We start from the raw sequence: 23,961 nt of genomic DNA, 5'->3' as shown, positions 1-23,961 counted from the left end.
AATTATTAACTGCTTGATACACAGCTTACTATCATTGCCAGTTTAAATAAGGCCCCTCTCTTGTTTTGTTTCTTTTTAATCTCTTTGATATATATAAATTACTTTTATCTTTATTTTTATTCAGAGAGAGAGAGGGAGGAGAGTGAGAAGCATCACCTTGTAGTTGCTTCAATTTAGTTGTTTATTGATTGCTTCTCGTATGTGCCTTGGAGGGGGATCAGAGTCAGTGACCCCTTGCTTAAGCCAGCATTTGGGTTCAAGCCAGCAACCTCAGGGTTTGAATTGGTGTACCATGGAGAAGCTGTATCCACTGTGACACCACTGATCAGGCTACATGAATTACTTTTAAAATCACAATATATAAAGCCTTGTGCAAGGGGGAGCAATCAAGAACCTTTACCCAGAGTCTGTAAGAAGAGCAGGGTGTCAGATTCTGGTCACACCTTTGTCTAGGTATGATTTGTTAATTGTTCATTCACCTTCTCACCTGGTGTGAGGGGCAGTCACAGGAATGAATATTAGTTTATCTGTCCATGGAGTGTTTGCATTATAACTCTCAGCTGGGTTCAACTCTTGAACTTTTTTGTCTTAGTAGAGTGCACCACCAAGAGTGGTCATTGACAGATGTGGAACCAAGCAAAAACCCCATCATCTTGTTTTGGATTTCTGTATTACTTTGCTAGGACTGCTGTATCACAAAGTACGTGGTTTAAACTGCAGAAATTTATTTTCTCATAGCTCTGGATTCTAGAAGTCCAGGATCATGGTGTCAGGAATGTTGTTTCCCTCTGATGACTGTGAGGGTGAAAGCCCCATTCTTTCTCCCAGCTTCTGCAAGCCTCAGGTACTCTTTGGCTTATATAGATGGCATTCTCCCTGTCTTCATGTTGTGTATGTCTGTCTCTGTCAAAATTTCCCCTTTTTGTAAGGGCACCGGTCATACTGAATTAGAGCTCACTCTAATGACATCTTAATTACCTCTGTAATGACCTGATCTCCAAATAACCTGGGATCATCTTGGTGTGGTGGAAATGGGCTTTGCAGTTATGTCTGGGTTTGAATCTTGGCTTCACTGGTTACTGGTGTTGTGATCCAGGGAAAGTTACTCAGGACTTGTTTTCTCATCTGTATAATGGGAATGTAATACTGCTATGAAATTAGAGATACCCTAGAATGTACTGGACAATTGGAGGTTGTTATTATCTGTGAGTTCAGGGTCAGTGCATGTGATGAGGAGATTCTCAGATGAAAGCAAGAATGTAATTGCTGAACCTGGTCAACACTAAACTGGCATCTGTACCAGAGTCCTTCCTGCCTACATGTGTTCACTTGTTTGGAGCCAGCATAATTTACAGGCTAAGTAGGTAAAGCCTGTATAAAACAATTTTACAGCATTCAACCTGGACACAACAGTTCACTGATCAATACTATGTAAGGATTTCACACTGGGGAGGAGAGTTTGGTAGGGGTGGTGGAAAGGGCAGGGTGCAAACTTCTAGATATGAAGACCAGTAATGCCTTATGATTGGAAGGATTTTGCCTCACCCTTACACCCTTATAATCTTCTAGAATCTAGAATCTAGCTTGATTTGACTGAACACAGAGCACATTTCTTAAGACTGTCATATTCTTTCTAGGTTACCTAGAAGATTAATTAAGCAGGTTTCCTTCATTATCAGCAATAAAAATTTGACTTGTTCAACTTGGTGTTAAAGATTGCCAATGCTCCAGTGTTCCCATAGAAGTGAAACTGGCGAATGGGGTGGGGTGGGGAGCAGGAAAGAAAGCAGAGGAGGAAGGAGTTGTATAGATGGAAGTGTGAGTTTGGGAGGAATTAAGGTATGGATCTCACATCTCAATAGGGAAACCGTTGGAAATTTCCTTCAAAACAATGCAATTGAATGTAAACTTCAGTTACATTAGCAGCGTAATTCTGGAAAAGTGGCAATCCAAAAAGCTTTTGACAGTCATAGCAACTTTTGATACCACGAAGAATCAGTCTTTACAGTAAGCTATTTGCTTGACTACTTTTGTGTAATTTATTTTAGGTTTAGTCTAATTTCTCCCAGGGCCTGTGTTAATTTGAATGGTTGCCTTAGTGTTACCAGTTTTATTTACTAAAGGAGGTAAACATTTGTTGGAAACTGTTTAAAGCAAGTATCTTTCCTTGAGTCACGTAGGATAGAGGCCAGTATTTATTTCGTGGTTGTTTTTCTTTACCCCTATAAAGATTGTATCTGTTGCTACTGTATTTGTGATGTTTTAGCTTAAAAAAATTGGTATGAGCACTATCATATGATGGCAAAATCAAGCTTAGAAATCAATAAATTAGTGATTTCGGGCAAAATAGTATCTATTATTATTCATTTTAGTGTAACATTTAAGTGCCATTTTATTAGGTATGGTATAAAATACAGTTTTTAGCCAGTAGCTGTCTACTGATTACAAAGTAGCCAGCACAGCATGGTTACTAGGATAGTTAGGTTTTAATGCCTGGGGAGCACACCTAGCAACATTCATGCAGAAAGAAGGGGTAGTTTAAAAAAAAGAAATGAGATTTATAATATTAACAAAGAATTGTGGGCAAATTCACAATCTTTAAAGTGAGATGTGCGTGAAAAAGAAAAACGGTGTTAGGGGACAAGGATACGGTAACAGTTCCAGGGTTAATTTACGGGGCATTCTGACAGAAGGCTGCACCCAGTAAAGTGGGTATGGGTTTGAAATAGGTGGAAAGCTTGGGAGAGCGTGTACATCCTAAAAAAGTTTTTATGATGGCTCCGTCCAAAATTTCTGAACATTGGCATTGGCTGTTACACAAGCCGAATGGCATGATTTAATCAAGGTGTCAGCCACAGGGGCATCCCAGATTCGGGCGAAGCGTTCGGAATTCCTGAGATGTCTGAAACGCGGAGGCGGCCTCCCCCCTACCCCTCGTTCCCCGTCGCGGCCTCCCCCCCTACCCCCCCGTTCCCCGTCGCGGCCTCCATGGGCATTTTCCGGCGAAGGGGGCACGCGAGTCCTTCCAAGAACAGTTGAAACGCGCGGACGTGCACACCCCTTCCTGCTGCCGGCGCGCTCCCTGGGGATGAAGGTGAGAGCCCAGGTCCCAGCGCGCGGGGGTGGGCTTCCTCGGTCCCTGCGCGGCCGCAGAGCCCGGCCCCCTCCCCCTGGCGCGGGCGGGGCTGCGGGCGCACCACGCGGAAGCGCGGGGCTGGGGAGGGGTAGAGGCAAAGAGGCCGCGCGCGCTCCTTGGGTTGCAGTCGGCGCGGGCGCGGGGCGCGGCTAGGCAGCGGGCTCTCGCGTACAGGCCAGGCTGCCGCCTCCCCTTCCTCTACCCTTCCATCCCTCCCTCCGCCCCGCCATCCCCTCCCCCGAGCGAATCACGCGCCCTCCTCTGACACTCGTAGCGGGCCCGAGCTCCGAATTTATCCTTCACGTGACCTGAGGGGGTTGGGTGGTTGGTTGGGGACGGAGGGGGAGAGGGAAGGGAGGGGACAGAATCTGCCGTTGCCCGAGCAACAGGCTCCGCCTACCGGCTTGGGCCGAGGGGCGGGAGGAGTACGTCAGCACGTCAGCCGGGGTTTTGCGTTTTGATTGACAGTTGCTATAGCGACCGGGTCGGTCCGTCGCCATTTTGTTGGTTGGTTTTTTTTTAAACCCTTTCGCTTCCCGCCCGAATAATAATAAAAAGCCCCATTGGAGTGAGGCGGGGGTGGTGGCGGCAAGAGCGGCGGGGGGATCCGGGGAGACTGCTGCCGTCGCTGCTGCTGATCGCGGCTCAGGTCGGGCTCAGGGAGCGGACACCCCGAGCGGGGGGTGCGGGCGCCGCCGCCGCCGCTTCTGCTGCTGCTGCTGTTCCTGCTGCTGCTGTTGGTGCCGCTGCCGCCGCCGGCAAGCGGGCGGGACCGGTGTGAGTGTGAGAGTGTATGTGTGAGTGAGCGTGTGCGAGGGCGAGTGTGTGTGCGTGCGTGTGTGTGAGTGTGTGTGTGTGTGTCTGTCTGTGCGGGGACTCGGGGGCGGGCGGTTCGGGCTCTCCTGGTGGAGGAGCCGCCGCCGCCGCCGCCGCCGCCGCCGCTCGGGCCCCGGCGCTTCTCGCTGCGCAGGTTTGGAGCGCGCGCCATTTTGTGAGATTTACAAAATCTTCCTCGGGAAGAAGCCGCCGGGAGCGGCCACGACTCGGCGCCCGGCCTCGCCGCCGCCGCCCTCCGCGCCGGGCCGGGCCGCGCTACCCCGCCGCCGGGAGTCGGGGTCCGGGGACTGCGGTATTTGCCGGGGAGGGGGCTGTCGCCTCCCCGGCCCCGGGCACCGCTGGAACCGCGAGTCGGAGAGAGACTGAGAAGGCTGAGGCTCGGCCGCGGAGCCGGGAGCGCCGGGGGCGGAGAGAGGCGGCCGGGGCGGCGCTGGCTGCGGAGGCCGCGGCAGGAGCGCAGCGGCGGCAGCCCAAGGCTGAGACTCACCGGAGGGAGCGGCGCGAGCGCCCCGCCATCGTCCCGGTGAGTGTCCGGCCCGGCCGCGGCCCCACCCGGCCCGGCGCCCGGCTCCACCCGCGGCCTGCAGTCGGGTCCGCGCCGAGGCCGGTCGGGCGGAGGGAGGGACCTGCCATTTTAGGAGGAGGCGCCGCGGCCCGGGGCTGGCCGCCGGGGGAGGGAGCCGACTGGCCGGGTCCCGGAGGAGAGGCGGGTGCGAGCAGAGGGAAAGTTGCTGAGGGTGGGAGCAGGGACCGCGGCCTCCCGGGAGTCGGGACCCGGGGGCCCGAGAAAGCGCCAGACCTTCACTGGTCGCCCGAGCGCAGGGGAGGAGGTTGTCTTCCTCCTCCTCTTCTTCCTCATCCTCTTCCCCCAGCTCCTCCCTCGTCCCTCCTCTCGGCCCCCTCCAGTGTGGGAACCGCCGGGGTTCTCCGCAAGGACAATGCACGGGTTAAGAAAATGGGGCTGGCTGCTGGGCGAGGCGCCGGGGAAGGTCGGGAGCCCGGTCCCTCCGCGGCCCTTTGGGGTGTGTTCCGGAGCGAGGGCATTCGGCGTGCTCTGAAGTTGTGCAGTGAGTGCAGGCGATCCCGGCCACTCGAGATGGAGTGATGACCTGTTTAGCAGCCGGAGGAGTTGGTGGCTGAGAATTTATAAATTACCACTGGTACCTGGGTAATGCAGCAGAACTTCACAAGTCTATGTACAGACCCAAGCCTACTCTTGCTTAGGTCCAAGGAAACTGCCAAATCTTACACTTCGCGAAAGGCTCCTCCCTAGTCCGAAATGGTTAAAAATGGCAAAATCGGCGAGGGACTGACTGACTCTCAACTGCTTGGCTGTGCCTTTCATCCAATCCTGGATTATATGAATCTTGTAATCTTGGGACTGTACTTGAAGCTAGCACCATTTGGTTCTTGAATTCCGCCCAAGTTGTCAGAGAAATACATCTTAAAACATTGTTTTCTCACTTTTTAAAAGATTAGGACGAAAAGTACCGACGTAGGTTTATTCGCTTACCCTACCGGTAGAAACTGTTACCCATTTCACAGATGAGGAAACTGAGCTGTGACACATCCAAGGTCACCCAGCTGTCTAGCCAGCCTGCCCTGCACCCCTAATCATTAGGTTATAATTCATTATTGGAAGTACTGGCAAATTTTGAAGCGATCTGTGTGTAATAACTCGGGGTTCTAACCTAGAGATTTTTCCATATATCGTGTTTAGCATGGAATTAACTTTATGGTTTGCTGAAGCGACAAAGAAAGATTGAGATGAGGCCCCCTTAATGAAATTTATCAGCCCGCCTTCCCACCCAGAAAACCATGTAGACAATTTTTGAGTGGAAAGAATTAAAAAATATTCTTTGGTATGTTTTGTTCTTCACACTTAGTTTTAATTATAGGCATCCTTTAGGTATTGATGAGTGATAAAGTTTTGTGTAAAGTTATTAGTCATTTTTAACTTTGAATATATAGTTCTTCTGTGACCCTTTATACTTTACATATACAGTGTTTAAGAATGGCTATATTTAATACTTTGATTTTGGGGGTATTTAATAAATCAGTGAACTTTTCTTTAGCTTTTTTCTTAAATTTCTCATTTTTTAATTTAAATTTAATTTTTTAATAGATTGATTTTAGAGAGACAGAGGAACAGGAGAGAGAGAGGGAGGCATTCATTTGTTGTTCCACTTAGTTGTGTTCATTGGTCGCTTCCTGTATGTGCCCTGACTGGGGGATCAAACCTGCATGCAACCTTGGTGTTTTAGTGCACTATCCCACAGAGCTAGCTGGTCAGAACAAACTTCTCATGTTTTAATTATTACATTAAGAGAATGTTTTCAGATAGAGTTATATATGTGAAACAACTGAAGATGATAGTTTCAAATAAATTATAGAATCCTTGAGAAAAGTTTACTTGGTGATAGTTAAGATTTTTAATGTATATGTGACTTTCAGTTAAGATACCCTAGTGCTTTTGGAGGCTTTGCCTTGCGAAAGCAGTGGTGTTTTTGGTGGCTGTCCAGATTTATTTAGGCTTCAAACCTTGCCAGATAGTTAAGGACTCCTGTCAATGTCTACACGAAGTTCTGTTGTAAAACTGAGTTGAAAATTTCATAAGAGACATAAACTTAGAAAGGAAGGGTTACTCCTGTGTCTGTAAGGTGAAGGCACACTTACTTAAAATCTAAAAAAGATACTAGATTTGAAGGAACAGATTTGAATGAATGAATGGTCATTATTGGTAGGAGTGGGAAATGTACTAAGTGATCTAGTGAGATCTTATTAGAAATTTGGGTCTAAGATAGTTTCTTAAACATGTTTTAAAGACATGTTAGAAACAACACAAAATTACTGTGTGGGGGGGACTAAAAAAATGAATGAGTTAGTCAAGTCTTAGGGGCACTAACATTTAAAGTAAATGAAAATACTCCTTTTTAATGCACTGTCCTGTTTAAAGAAGGTAGATAGTAAAAAAGACCGTTGGTTAGAATTTTTTTCCCTTCTAGAATACTGTCCATTGTCTGTCTTTAGTTTTATTTATGGAGAGTTGCTGTGTTAATGACTTAAAGTTATGGGGATGGGGAGTGGTAAGTGTAGCAACTAGTATTTAAAGATTTATATAAATTGTTATAGTGTTATGAATGTTAATCTGTAAAAATAAAATTCAAGGTAACTTGCTATATATAGCACATGGTATAGAATGACCTTGGGCATGCATTTTCTTTTGAAACCCTACAAAGAAAAGGCTAATTTGTATTGAATTTTGGGTACTACTTGAACACAAAAACAAAAACAAAACAAAAGAGAAATAGCTTAGAAATCTAGATTGCCCGGGATGTTTTCACAGGCATGTTTATTTTCAGCAAGTGTCTAGTTAAGGGAAGAAAATTTGGATAGAAGTAACTTCAATTGTGAATGAGCAGGGAATGCCTTATATATAACATTAAATATAAGATTAATAGAACAGGGAGCTTCATTTGTGACTAAGTATTTGTGAAAAGTGTGTATCAATTTTTCTTTGCTTTAGCATTAACTTTTCTCTATTTCAAAGAAGTTGCACATCAGACACACACACACACACACACTCACACATCATACTCCAAGGAATTTGTCTTATCCTCCAACGAAAAACTTTAACCATCTTCTCTCATTTATTCTTTTGTTGTTATATTCCTTACAGTAATTTAAATGTAAGCTAAGTAATTTAAAATGTGAGTGTTCTGGTGGTTTTATTTCCGGAAACTTGTGTATATTTTCTTTTTAGAAGTAAAGATATTACTTGAAACTATCAAACGTGGTCATCTGAAACTTGACACTAACACAGTTGGTCCTGTCAAAGTGAGTTGTGGAACTAGTTCTACATAGTGGTTTTGCCATTTAAAAGACTTCTTACTATATATATTATTTTGACCACTGGGCAATGTTTTGATGGCTAGAGAGAATTTGATATTCATGATCCAAGGCATGCACAGTTTTGGATTAAAAATTTTAGGTGGTTGAAATTAGTGTTAAAATATTAAATATATAATCAAATTACTTTAAATCACCTATAATTTCTCATCAGTTGCCCCAAGTGAAGAAATCTTGCCGTATGTCAATGCAATAATGTTATAAAGTTTACCATCACTTATCCGAGCATTACTAAAATAATTTAAGGTTCATCTTAGGTGATGAAAGACAAGTCTTGTTTCCTAACCTCATGGCTACAAGGCTGCCTTAGTTTCATTTTTTGGTATATGAAAACAAAGTTTTGGAAATGCTGATTTGTGTAAACCAGCTAAATGTTTTTCAGTAGTTATACTTTTGCTTTGGAATTCTACATTTAAAGTTGTATAGTGAGTTAAAATTCTTTATTGGTGATAATAACTTACAGTATATTGAACATCTAAAATGATGTGTTTCTTTGTAGGCATACTTTTTGCTAATATAGAGCCAGTTTGGTTTGTTGGCAATTGAACTTCTAGAGCAGTGGTTCTCAACCTTTCTAATGCCGTGACTCCGCAATACAGTTCCTCATGTTGCGGTGACCCCAAACCAAAAAATAATTTTGGTGGCTACTTCATAATTGTAATTTTGCTACAGTTATGATTCGGAATGTAATATCTAATATGCATTATGTATTTTCCGATGGCTTTAGGCAACCCCGCTGGGGTCGCGACCCACAGGTTGAGAACCGCTGTTCTAGAGCTATGTACCTTTCTTCTAGAAGGTTATTTTTAAATGTTTGTATTGCTGTTAAAGTTTTGACAAGTTATAGACATATTTTTGTTTGAAGGAAGTGTGCATGGATACAGATATAAATATATAGTGCATAACAGCTTAAATTGTATCTTTTGAATTGAATTGTTTTGAGTTTTATCTCCCCATGATTGAAAAGCTTGTTTAAATCTATTTTGTGTGTGGGGGGCGATTAGTGAGCTGGTTTAACATGCAGTGAAACTGATTTTCAGCATCACCTCTATTTTAGATAAATCCCTGTTCATTAAATAACTCCCTAATTTTTAATATATATATATATGTGTGTAAAATATCCAATGACAAGAATTGGATTTCTTTTGTTTCTTTGTTTCATGGATATTTGTGGTCAAGTTTGTCATCTTAGCGCATGTATTTGGGTAAAAAAAAAAATGATGAAATTGTGACATCTACTTAAAAACTGCTTGATAAGTAGTTGGGGATAGCATGGTACTCTGGAGGGAGGAGAGACCTGTCCTGTGAGATGGTGCCTGTCACAGGCTCCCTGCACGCAGGTCTCCAATCTCAGCAGGGCCTGCCATTCCCGGGCAGCGTGACCTTTAGCACGGTGAGTTCACTAAGCATCTTTGCTGTAAAATGGGGTCAATGGTAATGTTCTTGTGAAGATTGATAAAGTATGTACATTTCTTAATAGCTTTCTTCTCCCTCCCTTCTTCAGTCACATTCATTCACATTCATTCTTATGGTCTCAGCATAAATGTTACTTCTTCAGAAAGGCCTTTCCCATTCCCCCAGGCTAGGTAAGGTTTCTTGGCCAGGTGTTCTTACAGGCCCTTTCTTTTTTTCCCATAACCCTTATTGTAACTAGCTATATAATCATTCATATGCATTCATATATATGCTTACTCATTTAATGTCTCTCTCTCTCACTCTGTTAGATTGTAAGGTGCATCTGGACAGGAACAATTCTTTCTTGATCATGCCTGTAACTAATGCCTGCACTTAGTAGGGATATATAAGTATATTTGTACATAGAATGATGGAATGAGGGACCTATCTGCTGAATCCTGAGCACCACTTCTTAGTTGTAGAATCTTGGAGTAGCTTCTCTGAGCTACAGTATTCTATATGCCAAACATGTATAGTGTCAGTTGCCTTGCCCAGGATTCCAGAATGAAATGAGATACTGTAATGAGGTGCTTTACAACAGTGTAAAATGCCATATAAATATAAGCTGGTACAGTAGCAATAATTTCAATAATGGGGTTACCCCAGAATTTATAATTAGTTTGAGCTTTATTGAGTTGATAAGTTGGAATTATTTAATATTACAAATTTAAAAAAATTATCTATTTTAGAGAGGCAGGGGGAGAGAGAACGGGAGAGAGAGAGAGAAGGGAGGGAGGAATAGGAAGCATCAACTCTCATATTGCCTTGGCCAGGCAACCCCATGGTTTTGAACTGGTGACCTCAGCATTCCTGTTCGACTCTTGATCCACTGCGCCACCGCAGGTCAGGCTTATTATTACAATTTAAACTTTCTGTATACATTAGTTAGAACATGAAATTGGGCTATGTTCTGACTAAATAACAGTGGCTTAAACAAGAAAGAAGTTCATGTCTCAGGTAAGTGTTAAGTAGAGTAAGGCTGATGATGTTCCATGGTACAGGGACCTTGGTTTCCTGTCTTGTTACTTTCCCATACTAAAGGAGACCGCCTTTCCTGTACAGTACAAGACAGCTCCCCAGCACATCTATAGTATGAAACAGGAAGTGGGGATGGCACATCCCACCTCCATTTAAAGACAAACTTGGAAGTTTACACCTGTTGACACTTTTGTTTACAGAGCTGTTGGTCAGAACTTAGGTGGCCACATTTAGCTGCGAAGGAGGCTGGGATTAGTGCTCTTTGGGAGTTGGTTGAAACCTGTTTCTACTGAAGATGAAAATGGGGAATTATGAAACATTGCCTGTCACACTTTTAGATATTTTGGGAAAAACTCAGAAAAACTTTTGAGAAGACAATGTATTACAGTAGTAAATTTTTATTTTTCATATTTGATCATTAATATTTTAAACTGGTGTACAAGTTCAAATAGCTCATCAGTATTTTGCATATATAGTTTATATGTACATAGTCAGATGAGAAAATATGTAAAACTTTTAGTAGTGAAGGAATTTTGGGTCTAATAACATTATTTTACTGACAGCATTTTCTGACAGATCCATGATTCTTGATTACTGTGACCATATTGTATATGAACTGTTTGGAATCGAAGCTTCTGGGTTTTGTCTTAGTAGTCTCCTCAACTGTACTGTGTGTGTTCCTATTGGTATCCTCAGCAAACAACACTAGAGTAACACTGGCATCTTGTCAGGGTTTCAGTAAATGTTTGAGTCACTGAAGCTGCAAGGAGGATGGTGGCTGTGGTGTTTAAACATACATTAACCATATTTCTCCATGTATAAGATGCAACTTTTTGGGAAAAATTTGGGCTCTAAAAATTGGGTGCGTCTTACACAGTGGTTGTAGATTTTTTTAAATTTGCATTTCCTGCTTTTTCTCATGGCTGAAGAGTTGTATGAATTTTATGAATAAAACTTGAGTTCAGTAACTTTACGCAGTATATTTTTTTTCAAATTTTGGGCCCCAAAATTAAGGTGCATCTTATACATAGGAGTGTCTTATACATGGAGAAATATAGTACTATCTAATGTCTTCCTCCTTAATTTCTGTGGGTTTGAAAAAAAGGGGAAGATCTAGGATCTCTTTGATCTCTATAGAGTATTGTTAGATCTAGTATAGACCTGAGAAACTAATACTTGTAGTTCTCAAACAGTCTTCTGGAGGACTTGTCCAAGTGGAAATCCCAGATTATACATTTCCTCTTTGTTGATTGGGAGTGATGCTCAGGAGTGTGCTTTTCTATTTAGAGCTTCAGGTAATCCTGATGCTGTAGAAACATTTTGGGAATATTAATATAGTTCATTTCTTTTAGAGAATAAAATGGATGCAGAGAAAGTAAATTACTAACCAGTGCCTCAGAATAAGCAGGTATGTCTTGACTTCTGTTTCTTTTCACAAAAGAAGGACAGAGGACAGAGTACTAGCTACATTGGGATTTTATGGTGATACCTGTCCTCGATTTTGTTGCTTTTCATGTGTGAGCTCATTGGTAGTGAGTGGTCGGCTCACTTGTGAGCATCATAGAAAAGTAGTCTGGCTTAATCATATGAATATTTAAAGGTGGGAAGTTGAGGTTTTAAATAAGATATTGTTAGTGTAAGTGCTGTGGTCAGTAGGGTAGTGTATCTACGGAGTAGATCAGCGATTTTCAATCTTTTCATTTCATGGCACACATAAACTAATTACAAAAATTCTGTGGCACATCAGAAATTAATTTTTTGCCAGTTTATTTTTTAAAGAGGTATATTTTTGATCGATTTATTCGACAGTAGGCTATTGTTGTGTTGGCTCTTGTCATTTTTTTATTTGACAGTCTAAGGGAGAAGAGGTCAGTGCCTCTGAGTAATTAGTCGAGTACTGCATATTTTAAAAATTCTTGCGGTATGCTGGTTTAAAATTGTGGGGGTAGATGATAGGGAGTGCTTCCTTGGTGTGAGTGAAAGGAACAAAGGTAGGTCTTGTCCCCAAATTACTACTTTCTTTTTCACCTGGTTTGCTTGCAGTTTTTACTGTTGAATTTATTCTTTTAGGTTAAGGTAAGAGTTGGATTTCCTAATTGAAAGTGGAAATGCTCCCAGAGATATCCTTTATCTGTTATCAGGTTAAGACTTTAGTTTTATCAATTAGCTGGCTGTCATTTTTAAAAATCGGAGATTAGTACATGCACTAATGAGAAAGCTTTTTTGGAAAGGAGGGAGAAGTAGGACACACGTGCCATGGCCTGAGGAAAGTGAAGAGTGGGTTTGAGAAATGTCAGCTTGTGGTATAATCCTGGAAAGGTTCATGGAGGCTTCTCTGGTGGCCAGAGGTTGGTAGTGTTAGACTGGCACCTGCTGGCTTCCTGTCAGGGAGATAGTGTTGGTAATGAGACTGAATAATTTTGCTGAGGACCCACTGGCTTTACTGTCTGTCTACTGGAGTAGAAAGAAGTGTCCTTTTTGTCTTAGTGTTCTATCATCTGTTTAGGGCTCCTATTTGAGCAGTCTTAACAGCATATCAAACATACCAAGTATTGCTTTGATCACCTAGGGAACTTTAGTCTTTAAACTAGTAATATATACTTATGCTTTAAAAAAAGATCAAGCCATATAGAATTGCTCCTCTTCTGTGCTTCATAGGTAATAGCTGTCCAGTTCTTCCTACCAGAAATGTCCTATACATATATATCTGCAATTATACATTTTAAGTAGTTAACATTTATGTGTATTACACAGCTGTCTGTATAATATCCCATTTCTTTTTTCTAAAGTGCACAACCATTATGAGTGTGTGTATGTATAAATACACAGTGTCTAATGCACTTCGAAACAAATGAGATCGTGCTAAACACAATTTTGCAATTTCAGCTTCTTAATTTTAGAAATATTCCCATATCACCTGTTTTATCAATGACTGGAAAGTATTCCATGTTGTGGATGTAGCACAGTTTAGTCAGTCTCCATTAAAAGAGCATTTCAGGTTTTACATTTTTGCTATTTTAAACAGTACTGCAGTGTACATCCTTGAATATTTACCTGTGTTCTGGGAGCTTTAGCTATAGCTTACGTATTTATCAGGGAAATGGCTGGTTCACCATGTATATGCACATTTGAATATGTGCTGCCAAATTGTCTTCCAAAAAGTAGCGCTGATTTGTGCTGCATTAGCACTGTCTGAGGGCGCAGTTTCTCCAGGTCTCCAACAGTGCTGTCATCAAAGTTTTAAATCTTTGTCAATTTAATAGGTGAGTAATAATGCTTAATTGTTTGGATTTTCATTTTTTAAGTATCAAAAATACTGTTTTGTTAGAAATAGATAAAAATATTTCCTGACTTTTCTGTATTCTGTTGGATGAAAAACAGGAGTTTTGATAAATTGTAAATGTTTATAATTGTAAATGCATTGATAAATTGTAAAAGGGGATTCTTAATCCTCTTCAGTTGAATAAATATTTAACTGTTCATATGAATTATGGTGGTATAAGTTTTGACTACAAAAGTAAGATTTGGTTGCCTCTGCTGTTAGTGTTGAAATAGTTGTGTGTATAAAGGCAAATTAATAAGACCTTGGTTACTAAAAAGAGAAGTAATGACATGAAGGACTAGAAGAACACAGGAAATAAGACGAATCTGAGAATTTGAGCATGCCTTGAGGAAGTGGGACTGGATCTTGGTCTGGAAGAATGGCTAGGGTTGTTACAGTAGAGCCTGGGGAATTGACAGTCCTCCAGAAGAGGTCATGGAGGCAGTCTGTGGTGGTGAGGAAGTGAAGGATGACAGCTTGGAGAGAGTATGTGTATGTGGTGGGGGAGAGATATGCTGGGGGAGGAATAGAACAATTGCAGTGAGAAATGAGAGTGATGGGTCATATAAATTAGAAGGAATTTGAATTTGGGACAATTGAAGGTTTTTTGTCACAGCAGCGATGACATATCTATGGGTTAAAGAGATGACACGGTAAGGAGGAGGGCTTGGAGGACAGGTTCATTTTAGGTGTACAGGCATGAAGGAATAACAAGAGGTGAAAAGTAAAAGACAGATGGGAGACCGAAGTTTGGGATTTAAACAACGTTTTATCTCTGAGATAAAAGAGATTAAACTTGGTGGCAGTATATAGTAAAATGTTGTATGAGTGGAATGATTGGTTTAATGGGACACCTTGAAGACCTGAAGTAACTGTTGAAGAACAGAAGATAGGGTTATCATAGTTTGAACCTTCCATTAGGGATAAGTGGAAATAATTTGTAGCACTATTAAAGATGAGCTAAAAAATGGGGTAGTGGCAGAAGGCAATGTTAGGAGCTGTGAATCTGGAACGAAGAAGGTTATATCATAATTCAAAGTTTGAAAAGTACAAAGTATCAGAACATGTGAGTTTGATTTATTCTGATAGTATTTTCATGAAAAATATCAATTCTGTTTATTTTCACTTGTGTCCTTATTGGGAGATGATCAATGAAAAATCACTGACCTTTTGAGGAGGATAGGGTTACTTATTGAGTAGTGCTAGTGCTGGCTGTGGGCTAGGCCTGCAGTCACAGACTGTGCTGTCTGCCTTCTGGAGAAGTTCTTCGGGGCCTTCCATAGTCTTTGGGTAGGTTAGGGACTTGGACTAGAGTAGATATTTTCATTTTAAAGGGAGCACAGTGTCTATGAAATTTATTTTATTTTTATTTTGACAGAGAGAGAGAGGGACAAATCGAGACAGATAGGAAGGGAGAGTGAGAAGCATCAATTCTTTGTTGGGGCATCTTAGTTGTTCATTGATTGCTTTCTCATATGTGCCTTGACAGGGTGTGTGTGTGTGTGTGTGTTTGGCTACAGCAGAGTGGGTGACCCCTTGCTTAAGCCTGCTACCTTGAACTTAAGCCAGTGGCCTTGGGCTTCAAGCCAGCAACCTTTGGGCTCAAGCCAGCAACCATGGGGTCATGTCTATGATCCCATGCTCAAGCCAGCGAGTGACCCTGCACGTAAGCTGGTGAGCCCGTGCTCAAGCCGGATGAGCCTGTGCTCAAACCAGCAACCTAGGGGTTTTGAACCTGTGTCCTTTGCATCCTAGTTTGATGCTCTGTTCACTCCGCCACCTCCTGGTCAGGCTGAAATTGAATAATTTTTGAAGGTCAAAATTTTAGTCTTATTTTAGAGTCCTTTTTACAGTTAATTTTGAGTTAAAGTTTATTTGGATCAGAATAAGATATCAGATTTTAAAATAAATACTGTCTACTGACAGGTTTATTGACTGATGTTCCCCTTGAAAAAGACCTCAGTGGGGTTTTTTTAACTTAATTATATCAAATGTTCATTATTGGGAGACATTATTTCTGTTGTTCAAAAGATTGTTTCATAAAATTTTTTCAAAACGGCAATGGTAAGAAGATTATTAGGATCTCATTGAGTAGTTTACAATTCAATTTCACTTTCTGGATTTCCCTATGATTCTGTAGTATAGTTCAGAACTTCAGTTAAGCTAGGAAAATTTACCTAAGAGTTGCCCTGAAGGCCCACAGTTACTCAGCAGTATTACTTATGCAGAGGGAAGAACTTGAAGACAGGAGTCTTAGGATTTATGGCAGGAGTCTTAGGATTTATGGGGAAACAGATGGGAAGGAGACTAGTACCTGAATAAGACAAAGATACAGACATCTGAAGTAAAAATGCTGTGGGCATATAGGAAAGGCCAAGGAATAAGGAACGTTTAATAGAGTGGGCAGAAGTAGAACAGGGGTTTGAGCAAATGATTAAACAAGAATTCTTGGTTGTTGGAAGAAACTCTTTAATGATTTATTATGACTTCAAGGTAAAGGCCATGTTAGTCTCAGAATCCCCTACCTGGATGATTGGTCTGCAGCTTACTTATGCAGTCTTATGTCCCAGGTCTCTGGATCCCTGACTCTGTCCTGCTCCCTCAGTCAGTGCTCATCTCCATGTTTATAAATTTTTCCTGCTTCAGTTTCAGCTTAGATGACACTTTGTAAGGAAAAGCAGCTTCCCCATCTCAGTCACCTTTTTTTTTTTTTAAATAAGGGATGTTTGTTTGTTTATTTATTATTTCAGAGACAGAGAAAGTCAGAGAGAGGGATAGATAGGGAGAGACAGGAACGGAGAGAGATGAGAAGCATCAATCATCAGTTTTTTGTTGCGACACCTTAGTTGTTCATTGATTGCTTTCTCATATGTGCCTTGACTGTTGGCCTTCAGCAGACCGAGTAACCCCTTGCTCGAGCCAGCGACCTTGGGTCCAAGCTGGTGAGCTTTTTGCTCAAGCTGGCAACCTTGGGGTCTTGAACCTGGGTCCTCCGCATCCCATTCCGACATTCTATCCACTGCGCCACCGCCTGGTCAGGCAGTCACCTTCTTTTTTAATATCCCATATCTTCCTGTACTTTTTCTTTATAGTGCTTATCTTTCTTGGTGATTTTTTAGTGCTTGTCTGAATAATGTCCTCCTGGGAACAGGGGTGGTGGTATTTTGCTCACTCTTGCAGTCTTGTGGACTAGCAAGTGTTTGGCCTATAATAAGCCCTAAAACATTTGTGCTTCATGTTTTGATCTCGGTCTCATGGACCAAAGGACTACATCAGGGGAACGTCTGTACATTTGGAGTGAGAGTTGGACAGGGAATATGGGGCCCTTGAGGAAAAAGAAAAAGGTGAATCCTATCTTTTTTTAAAAATTAATTGATTTTAGGGAGAGGATGGGGTGGGGGTGGAAGAGAGAGAGAGAGAGAGAAATATCAGTTTGTTGTTCATTCATTGGTTGATTCTTTTAAGTGCCCTGACTAGGAATTGAACCCACAATCGTGGTATATAGAGACGATTCTTCAACCAACTCAGGTACCTGGCCAGTTCTTGTAAATCCTGTGTTTTTCAAGATAGGATTGGAAAGTTTTTTGTAGCCAGGAAAAAGACAAATTATTTAGTTATGGATTAATAACTTAAATGCACATGAAATATCTACTGTATGTTAAAAGATAGATTATGGGGTGGAAATACTGCTTTTTTTTAAAGAAGTGCATAATTTTAGTAGTTCACTGAAATACAGTCCTTAGTGGTCTTTTGTAATGGTTTTAAACTGTGACTAAGTTGTGGATGTTCTTCATGATTCCTAGCCAACAAAGTTATGTTTATTCAACAATTATATCTGGAATGTCCATCCAGCATTTGTAGCAGCTGTCAGGTTCACAGTTCAAAAAAGCTCTAACTTTATTTTATTTAAAAAGTGACAGAAAAATGAAGAGAGTGGTTTGTTTGGATGCTTTTCGGCTTTAATTTCTTTACATATGACAGAACAAGAAGAATGATTGAGGGGAAAGTTTAATGTATGGATGGATTTTGAAAAGAATGAATCTTGTAGTTAGAAAATTATTGAATTATAGAATTGTGTACCTGAAACCTGTATAATTTTATTAACCAGTGTCAACCCAATAAATTCAATAAAAATTAAAAAATTATTGAAGCTGTTGATCTTGTCAGGAGAATGGACTTTTAAAAAGCTTATAAGTGATTTTTTTTATTTTTTTATTTTTTTATTATTTTTTTTATTTTTATTTTTCTGAAGCTGGAAACGGGGAGAGACAGACTCCCGCATGCGCCCGACCGGGATCCACCCGGCACGCCCACCAGGGGGCAACGGTCTGCCCACCAGGGGGCGATGCTCTGCTCCTCCGGGGCGGTCGCTCTGTTGCGACCAGAGCCACTCTAGCACCTGGGTCAGAGGCCAAGGAGCCATCCCCAGCGCCCGGGCCATCTTTGCTCCCATGGAGCCTCGGCTGCGGGAGGGGAAGAGAGAGACAGAGAGGAAGGAGAGGGGGAGGGGTGGAGAAGCAGATGGGTGCTTCTCCTGTGTGCCCTGGCCGGGAATCTAACCTGGGACTTCTGCACGCCAGGCCGACGCTCTACCACTGAGCTAACCGGCCAGGGAGTGATTTGTTTTGAAATACTCTGAAACCTTTCTCAGTGACTAGTTTCTGTAGTAAATATTTAGAAAAGCAAATATTTAAATTTCATGGAAGGTTTGTGCCTGGCCCCATGCTAGACTCTTGGGACATAATAATGAGTCACATGGACATAAGTGGTCCCTGCCCTCACAGAGTTTTTCAGTGTAGTCATAGCTTACTGGTGAGAAATGAGAAGGAAACATGGCTCTAGTCAGGGTAAGCAGTCCCTCTCTCCCTTTTTTCCTTCCTTCTTTCCTCCCTCCCTTCCACCTACCATTTATTTATTGAACTTAGTTTTGGTAGCAACATGTTAGACTACTTTAAGCTACTTGTTGCTTTATTTCTGATAACATGGTAGCTAAGGGAGATAACATAATACTAAAGTTGTATCTTCAACCTGTTGCCATATTTTAAAAAAGATGTTTGTAAATTAGTGAGTTTCTTCTCTTAAAAAATAAGCTACCTGTGGTGGCGCAGTGGATAAAGTGTCAACCTGGAATGCTGAGGTCACTGGTTGGAAACCCTGAGCTTGCCTGGTCAAGGCACGTATGGGAGTTGATGCTTCCTGCTCCTCCCTTGTCCCTTCCCCCAATTGAATAAAAATAAAATAAATACAAAAAAATAATCTATTTAATAGCATTAACACTAGCTGCTATTAAATTGTCTGCTATGGGCCAGACACTTCACATATTATTTTAATATTCTCGGCAACTCTACAAGGTGGTTGATAGTATCTCTTTTTTAAGTTAGAAAACAGATGCGGGGAAGTAAATTAGCTTAAGGTTAATGATAGTAGATTTCATATGCTGCCTCCATATAAAAGAAAACAACAGCAACCCAGCAGTTAACTGTCCTAAATTTAAACATTTAGAAAGAAAAGAAGGAAAACAAATTGATAAAAGTTCTGGTATGTTGGGATTGTTGCCTTCTGCTACTGGTTGGTTAGTCTTTGAATAAACAAGAACATTTAACAGCTTTTGATGTTTGAGGACATCTTTTTATATTTTTTAAATATTTAAAAAAAAATTTTATTTAGTGAGAGGAGGGGAGGCAGAGACAGACTCTCACATGTGCCCTGACCAGGATCCATTGGCAATCCCACTGGGGGCAATGTCTGCCCATCTGCTCTGTTGTAACCAGAGCCATTTTTTTTAGCTCCTGAGGTGGAAGCCATGGAGCCATCTTCAGTGCCTGGGGCCAACTCACTCGGATTGGGCCATGGCTGCAGGAGGAGAAGAGGAGAAAGAGAGGGAGAGAGAGAGAGAGAGAGAGGGAGGGAGAGAGAGAGAAGTGAGATAGGGAGGGGTGGAGAAGCAGATGGATGCTTTTTCTGTGTGCCCTGACTGGAAATCGAACCCAGGACCTCCACATGCTGGGCTGCTGCTTTACCACTGAGCAACCGACCAGGGGTGTTTGAGGAATTCTTTACCTGAGAAATCTTGGGGTAGAGCCTGGTTAGGCAGTGGTGCAGTGGATAGAGCATCAGACTGGGACGCAGAGGACCCAGGTTCAAAACCCTGAGGTTGCTTGCTTGAGCACAGGCTCATCCTGCTTGAGCATGGGATCATAGACATGACCCCATGGTCACAGGCTCAAGTTTAAAGATTTCTGGCTTAAAGCTCAAGGTTGTTGGCTTGAGCAAGGGGTCACTTGTTCTGCTGTAGTGCCCCCTCCCCCCCAGGCACATATGAGAAAGTGAACAACTGAGGTGCTGCAAAGATGAACTGATGTTTCTCATCTCCTTTCCTGTCTCTCTGTCCCTCTTTCTATACACACACACACACACACACACACACACTCCATTATGAAAAGCCAATTGCTCACTTTCTCTGCATCTTTTGGAGTCAGGATACAGTCTTTTTACTTTCACTGCCATGGATTTGTAGTGCAAGGGTGTGTGGGGGGATCACAGCTACATGTTTTCTAGAGGTGGGCAGTGACAGAGATTCAGCTGTAGAATTTAGTTCCTAGTGTCATTGGTGTCTACACAAGTTGCAGTGACTAAATCCTATGTTGTCTCCATTGGAACAGGTCTGTGGTTTGAATTCTGGCTGTTTTTGATTATGTAGCCTTCCGTCCTGGCCCTCTTGGGCTTTTTTGTTGTCTTATATACTTTAATAACTTCCTTTTTAATTTTAACAAAGCCAGTTTCTTTTGTTTGCAACCATAGACATTTACTGAGATGATGCTAATTAAGATAATAGATTTTTGTGTGTGTGACAGAGACAGATAGAAGGACAGATAGGGACAAACAGATAGGAAGGGAGATAGATGAGAAGCATCAGTTCTTCATTGTGGCTCCTTAGTTGTTCATTGATTGCTTTCTCATATGTGCCTTGACGGAGGTGTGGGAAGACTGTAATAGAGCAAGTGACCCTTTGCTCTAGTCTGTGGCCTTGGTCTCAAACCAGCGACCTTGAGCTTCAGGCTGGCAACCTCAGGGTTTCGAACCTGGTCCTCTGTGTCCCAGTCCGATGTTCTATCCACTGTACCACTGCCTGGTCAGGCAAGATAACAGATATTTTTAAGGAATTCTCCAGGGTCACTGTTACCTTCGTTTAGATCAGAATTTACTGAGAAGAGTTTTCACACTATATGTTAAATGAAATACTTAAAGAACAGTTTGCTTATTGAGTTAATGAATTTGCTGAATTTGAGTACCTGTTCTAGACTAGGATGTATTCTAGGTGTTGGGATGCAGGAGGGATAAGATAGACAAGATCCCTGTAGTTACAGAACTTACGTTCTATTGTGAAATGTAGACTAAACAATAAAGCAAATTAGGCACAGTGACCAAGAGTAGTAGATCCAAGATAAAATAAAAATGGGATAATGTGATAGATAATGATGCATATACATGGACGTGTTTAGGAGTTGTATCTTATAGAACATTTCCTTTAAAATTAGTGTCAGGATTAATGGCTTTTGCTTTTGATTATAAGGCATTAACATTCTGAATTTACCCTCCACCATAAATAGCTAGGGAAACTGGACAAAATACATGGAGCAACCGTTTTTAGAGATGGAACAATGAGCATTGCAGAACTGTGAGCTCTGACAGATGGAAAACAAACGAGGTGAGCCCTGTGATGGCCCAGCTTTTTGCATGAAGGCACTTTTCAGGTCTCAGTGCAGCGAGGGGGGGATTCCTGATAGAGCCATGTGGCCTTACGGAGTTGAGAAAACAAAGATTGGAGCTCAGGGATTCCAAGGTGGTTCTAATTTGAGGAGCAGAGTTCTGGGAGAAGGGAACTATGCAATGTTTCATAAATCTTCTTTGTGATCCCCTTTAATGTTTGACTGAATACCAATCTGCTGTGCATATGTAGGGTACAGTTTCATAAAGGAACAATTTCTGGTGGAAAGAATTCATTGGGAAGCCACAAGCAGAACAAGTCTCAGAGCTCTCACACAGGGCTGGGAGATATTTGAATATCTTATAAGCAGAGTAGAATTACCTTGTTATATGCTTTGCTCATTGAGCCTCCAGAAGGGTCATATCTTAGTAGTGAGGCTGATAAACTAGCTCTAAATAAAATAAAGGCTATTCCAGCTCTGTCTTAGAAAAGCTTAAAAACATGCCTTGAAAGGAACAAACTAATGTGTAAGTGCCTGCCATTGCAAAGCTCAACACTCTTTAAAGGAATATAACAAAACCCATCACTCAACAATGAAAAATGTCTAGCATCCAGTCAAAAATTATTAAATATGCAAATAAGTAGGTTAATGCGACTTATACTTAGGATATCATCCATCCATTAAAACCAACACAGAACTGACATATGCTAGAATTAACAGGCAAGGAACTTAAAGCAGTTATCATAAATATAATGCCATATGTTCAGAAAGCTAGGCAGAGACTTGAAATATATAAAAAAAGCCAGATAAAACCATTAGTGGTGATCTAATGTGTGAGATGAAAAATACTCTATGGCATTAATGGCAGGTTAGATATTACAGAAGAAAATATTAGTGAATTTTGAGACAGAACAAGAAATTTAGTCAATGGAAATAGAAATGACAGAAAGAATGCAATTAGCAGATAAGGTTCTTAAAATGGCTACTATAAAATGTACGGTCAGGGCCCTGGCCGGTTGGCTCAGCGGTAGAGCGTCGGCCTAGCGTGCGGAGGACCCGGGTTCGATTCCCGGCCAGGGCACACAGGAGAAGCGCCCAATTGCTTCTCCACCCCTCCGCCGCGCTTTCCTCTCTGTCTCTCTCTTCCCCTCCCGCAGCCAAGGCTCCATTGGAGCAAAGATGGCCCGGGCGCTGGGGATGGCTCTGTGGCCTCTTCCTCAGGCGCTAGAGTGGCTCTGGTCGCAACATGGCGACGCCCAGGATGGGCAGAGCATCGCCCCCTGGTGGGCAGAGCGTTGCCCCATGGTGGGCGTGCCGGGTGGATCCCGGTCGGGCGTATGCGGGAGTCTGTCTGTCTGTCTCTCCCCGTTTCCAGCTTCAGAAAAATGAAAAAAAAAAAAAAATGTACGGTCAGGTTGTGGTTAATGTTCACATTTTGGTATGAGTTTTACTTCAATAAATTTTTATTAATGGTAATGGGATGACATTAATAAATCAGGGTACATATATTCAAAGAAAACATGTCTAGGTTATTTTGTCATCAAATTATGTTGCAAACCCCTCGCCCAAAGTCAGATTGTCCTCCGTCACCCTCCATCTAGTTCTCTGTGCACCTCCCCTTCCCTCTAACTCTCTCCCTCCCTCCCTCCCATGTCCTCCCTCCCCCCCCACCCTTGGTAACCACCACACTCTTGTCCATGTCTCTTAGTCTCGTTTTTATGTTCCACCAATGTATGGAATCATGTAGTTCTTGTTTTTTTCTGATTTGCTTATTTCACTCCTTATAATGTTATCAAGATCCCACCATTTTGCTGTAAATGATCTGATGTCATCATTTCTTATGGCTGAGTAGTATTCCATAGTGTATATGTGCCACATCTTCTTTATCCAGTCTTCTATTGAAGGGCTTTTTGGTTGTTTCCATGTCTTGGCCACTGTGAACAGTGCTGCAATGAACATGGGGCTACATGTGTCTTCACGTATCAATGTTTCTGAGGTTTTGGGGTATATACCCAGTAGAGGGATTGCTGGGTCATAAGGTAGTTCTATTTGCAGTTTTTTGAGGAACCACCATACTTTCCTCCATAATGGTTATACTACTTTACAGTCCCACCAACAGTGAATGAGGGTTCCTTTTTCTCCGCAGCCTCTCCAACATTTGCTATTACCCGTCTTGTTGATAATAGCTAATCTAACAGGAGTGAGGTGGTATCTCATTGTAGTTTTGATTTGCATTTCTCTAATAACTAATGAAGCTGAGCATCTTTTCATATATCTGTTGGCCATTTGTATCTCTTCCTGGGAGAAGTGTCTGTTCATGTCCTCTTCCCATTTTTTTATTGGATTGCTTGTTTGTTTGTTGTTGAGTTTTATGAGTTCTTTGTAAATTTTGGATATTAGGCCCTTATCTGAGCTGTCGTTTGAAAATATCAGTTCCCATATAGTTGGCTGTCTGTTTATTTTGATATCAGTTTCTCTTGCTGAGCAAAAACTTTTAATTCTGATGTAGTCCCATTCATTTATCTTTGCCTTCACTTCTCTTGCCATTGGAGTCAAGTTCATAAAATGTTCTTTAAAACCCAGGTCCATGATTTTAGTACCTATGTCTTCTTCTA

General features: G+C 41.9%; 1 protein-coding gene across 7 annotated transcripts in view; it reads left to right on the top strand.

Annotated features, from left to right (window-relative positions):
- Positions 1-23,961, top strand: part of DYRK1A (dual specificity tyrosine phosphorylation regulated kinase 1A) — a 268,791-nt gene that overhangs the window by 76,730 nt on the left and 168,100 nt on the right. For 2 of the 7 annotated variants that reach the window (XM_066259381.1, XM_066259373.1), the window contains exon 1: positions 4,432-4,496. The exons of 2 other annotated variants lie outside the window; for them this stretch is intronic. The gene's annotated coding sequence lies outside the window, so the exon portion shown is untranslated. Of the gene's footprint in view, positions 1-3,075; positions 3,095-3,621; positions 3,644-3,670; positions 3,786-4,431; positions 4,497-23,961 lie in introns of those variants that run through there. 3 more of the 7 variants (XM_066259380.1, XM_066259378.1, XM_066259375.1) reach the window with 3 other exon arrangements.

Source organism: Saccopteryx bilineata, chromosome 2 (assembly GCF_036850765.1).
Source record: "Saccopteryx bilineata isolate mSacBil1 chromosome 2, mSacBil1_pri_phased_curated, whole genome shotgun sequence".
NCBI lineage: Eukaryota > Metazoa > Chordata > Mammalia > Chiroptera > Emballonuridae > Saccopteryx > Saccopteryx bilineata.
This window is presented reverse-complemented; position numbering and strand designations above follow the sequence as displayed.